This window comes from Galeopterus variegatus, unplaced genomic scaffold (genome assembly GCF_000696425.1).
Source record: "Galeopterus variegatus unplaced genomic scaffold, G_variegatus-3.0.2 Scaffold1933, whole genome shotgun sequence".
Classification (NCBI taxonomy): domain Eukaryota; kingdom Metazoa; phylum Chordata; class Mammalia; order Dermoptera; family Cynocephalidae; genus Galeopterus; species Galeopterus variegatus.
The window spans coordinates 63,194-67,477 of NW_007728044.1; positions in this window are offsets into that span (position 1 = coordinate 63,194).

The window sequence follows — 4,284 nt, forward strand, 5'->3', positions numbered from 1 at the left end:
CTCCCGCCCGAGGGTTCGGATCCCACATACAGACCGGTTCCCGCTCACTGGCTGAGCGAGGCGCGGGAGCAGCACCGAGGGTTGCGATCCCATTGCCGGTCCCCGGTCCGGTACGGGGGCAACACTGAGGGTTGCGATCCGTTGCCGGACACGGAAAAAAGACAAAAAGACAAAAAAAAAAAAAAAAAAGAATATTAGCAATATTCCAAATATTATAAATCAGATGGCCTCTGTGCTCAGAAGAGACAAATGTATTACAAACAATTAAAATAGTTTTAGGAAGACTTATTCCACAAGTATTTAGAGTTGAATCATTTACTGCTTTTAACATTAATTCAGTTAAATTCTATGCAGGACAAAAATAAGCCTCCAATACTTAAAATCCAATGCAATGCCTTAAAATATTTACTGAAGTAGAGAGGAACAAATCAATGCTGTGCTGCCAAGGTCAAAGAGGAGCATGCGTATATTCTTGGAGAGTCTCCGCTGCTCCCAGGAGCTCACCTCTTGGCCTTTCCTGAGCTTCCTAAAAGGCAAAGGGAGGTGAGCAGAGCTGAGGCCGGCTGCCTCTGGGTGCTGTATGATGATGGGAAGTGAGGGTTTTATTAAAGGCTGTGAGCTCTTGGTTCCAGGGAGGGAACTCCGATTTTTCTCATTGGCTTGAAGACTCCTCTCCTTTCTGCCTTTCTAAAATAGAAAAAAGTGTACTGGCACAACAGCGTGAATATAACTGAAACTACTAACTGTATACTTAAAAATGATTGAGATGGTAAGAAAAAAAGCCTCCGATTTTTCTCATTGGCTTGAAGACTCCTCTCCTTTCTGCCTTTCTAAAATAGAAAAAAGTGTACTGGCACAACAGCCTGAATATAACTGAAACTACTAACTGTATACTTAAAAATGATTGAGATGGTAAGAAAAAAAGCAATCGAGACGTGTGTATAACGGGAGGGGAGAGGGGGTAAAAGCGATCTCTGTACCTGCTTGATTTTTCTGTAAAGCTAAAACTTCTCTAAAAAAATAGAACTTATTAATTAAAATATGAAAAAAAATGCTAAGTGAAAGAAGCCAGACACAAAAGGCTACATGTGTGATTCCATTTATATGAAATGCCCAGAATAGGCAAATCTATTGAGACAGAAAGTAGACAGTAGTGACCAGTGACTGGGGGAAGGAGGGAATAGGGACTGCTAATGGGTGTGGGGTGTCTTTTTAGGGTGATGAAAACATTATGGAATTAAATAGTAGTGATGTTTGCACAACTCTCTGATTATACTAAAAACCACTGAATTGTACACTTCAAAAGAGTGGATTTTATATTATGTGAATTATACTTCAATAATAAAAAAACAACAGCAGCAGTGTACTGGGTATAATGAAGACCACATCTTTTTGATCAAAGGACAGCAGAATAGGAGAGTAGAGTAAAGAAAGAAGGGAGCCAGCAAAGTTATTTCTCTCTCCTGCCTTGGGACCTTGTCCACCGCCCTCTGACAATCTGTACTTTGATGCCAGCTGCTGAACCAGCTCTCAGCTCTTACCCTTTCATAGTCCCTGTGGTTAAGTGTGTTGGAAGGGATATGTGACTCCCTAATTCAAATAGCTTCTGGGCGTTCTCATTTCTCCTATTTTTGATTTATGTGCAAACTACACTTACCTACTATCTCTTGATTTCTCTTTGTACTCCTTTCTGTTCAAAGCACACTCTTTCTACTGATTCTCTTTCATCTGTTCTCATAGATGATAGATACATACATACGTACATACACACATACATACATAAGCACACAGTACACATATGTACATACATAGATAAAAAGCCCTTCTGGCTGGCTGGTTATCCATCCAGCCATCTATACTTTCTTCTATCCACTCATCCATCCATCTATCCATCTACTCATCACCTATCTCAAGAATCCCTACCATTTGGGAAAGAAAAGGCTCAATTCCTGGCTACACTCCAAGAAAAACAACTCCCTCAAAGAAAGAAACACTATTATCTCCTACCTTCTGAGATCAGGAACAAGTGGCTTTCTTCACTTCATAATATTTCTAGCTTCTACTATACAGAAGGGAGTGAATCAACTGTCCATCAAAGCCATATAGTCTTCTGTCACTTTGACAATGAATATTTACAGAGGATGGCTATTTCCCTACTTATATGGTAATGAAGGAGGTTGAAACAAATGGTTTAAGTGTTCTCTTGGGATATCCTGTGAATTTCAGTTTATTGAAAGACATTTATTGACAAGCATTTATAGACAATAACAGAAGTTTCCCAACCCAAAATACCTCCCCTACAATTTTGCAAATTGTAAGGGAGTGGATAGGGGTAATTTAGAAAATAAATGAATAAATAAATATTATTTTTAGTTGTGATACTCCCTTAGAGAAATATATTTATTAATGATTCAAATATCAGTATCAATTAATTTAATCCTATCCACATCTAGATGTAATCAGCCTGGATTGAAGTTTCGTCTATGAGAAAGAAAAGAGCTTTATCTCAGGTGAGGTCATCTGGTGCCTTTGAGAAAGCTACACCACAGAGACCTTAATACTGTTATACTTAGCCATCCACTAACTCTCCTGCCAAGTCTCAATTCAAGGGCTGCCTCCTCTTGGAAAGAGCATTTCTTCATGTCTCTAGTTTGGTTTGTGTTTTTTCTGTCCACCCATTGTACTCTGTGCACAACTGGACTATGGTTTTTTTTAACATTGCATTGTAATAACTAATACTCTTACCTCTCTCTTTAAAGAGACTGTGAGACACTTTAAATATCATTTAGCTCTGAATTCCCCAGGCACAGCAGAATGCCTGACACACAGTATGTGTGTGGTAAATGTTTGTTGAATAAATGTTAAGTGTGAATTTTACTACTGGCCGTAATGGTGGAACAGAAATCGGATTTACTCTCCCATCTTAAAAAACTAGAAAACTGGACAAATATGTGAAACAACTCTTTTCAGATATTGGAACCAAGTGGTATGGAAGTACTATCCCTGTGAAAAGGAAAACAAAAGAGGTGAACCCTATTATCATCCCAGCTTTTTGCTGGGAGGCACATTTTGGAGAGTGGGGCAGGAAGGGGAATCCCAAGCAGAGCATGGAAGACTCTCTCTATCCCTGTGAAAAGGAAAACAAAAGAGGTGAACCCTATTATCATCTCAGCTTTTTGCTGAGAGGCACATTTTGGAGAGTGGGGCAGGAAGGGGAATCCCAAGCAGAGCATGGAAGACTCTCTGAGTTGAGGAGGCAGAATTTGGAGTTCAGGGAGCCTGATATGGCTAAAAGTTGTGAAGAGAGTTCCAGAGAGAAAGGAGAGACATCATAAAAGAGCCCCAGAAATCTCCATACATATCCCCTCGAATCTTTGCTAAATACTAAAATGTTTATGCTTAGGATGAAACTCCACAAAGTCAGGCAAAGCTTGTGAGCTGAACACTTCTCAGAACTCACACAGGATTAGAAATTGTTTTAATTCTCCTTCTACCAGACAAGGAGAGAGTCCCTACTGAGCACTTGAGCATTCAATACAGACCCCAGAAAATCCACACCTTAGTAATGGGATAAAACTATCCCTAGAGTAAAGGCTAATCTATACCTACTCTAACAAAGTTTAAAAACAAGCCTTGAAAAGACCAAACTGAACTGTAAATAATTTGTCTACCAGAACAAAGCCTAGATGCTCAACATCAAATATAACATCCAGTATCCAATCAAAAATTACTTGACACGCCACAAAGCAGGAAAATTACCCATAACAAAAATATCAGTCAATGAAAACAGACTCAGAAATGACACAGATGATGGAGTTTGTAGAGAAGGACATCAAAACAGGTATTATAACTATGTTCAAGTACTTAGAAGAAAGCATACACATAATGAGGAGAGAAACAACAAATACTTTAAAATAACCAAATGTAACTAACTTATAGACTTAAAAATAAAATATTTGAAATAAAAAATTCCAAAATGAATGGATATGGCAAATAAGCCAACAGTGGAGGTAAAAATGGAACCCTAAAAAAATATTCAGCTAATCCAAAATAAGGCAGGTAAGATGGGAAAAAATAACAACAAACAGATGGGAAAATAGAAAACAAATAGCAAGATGGTAGACTTAAACCCAACCGTATCAATAATTACAGTATATGTGAGTGGTCTAAATACTCTAATTAAAAAACAGAGATTATCAGACTGTAAAACAAAGCAAGACCCAATTATATGCTGTCTATGGAAACCAATTTTTATATAAAGAGAGATAGTATAAAAGTAAAAGG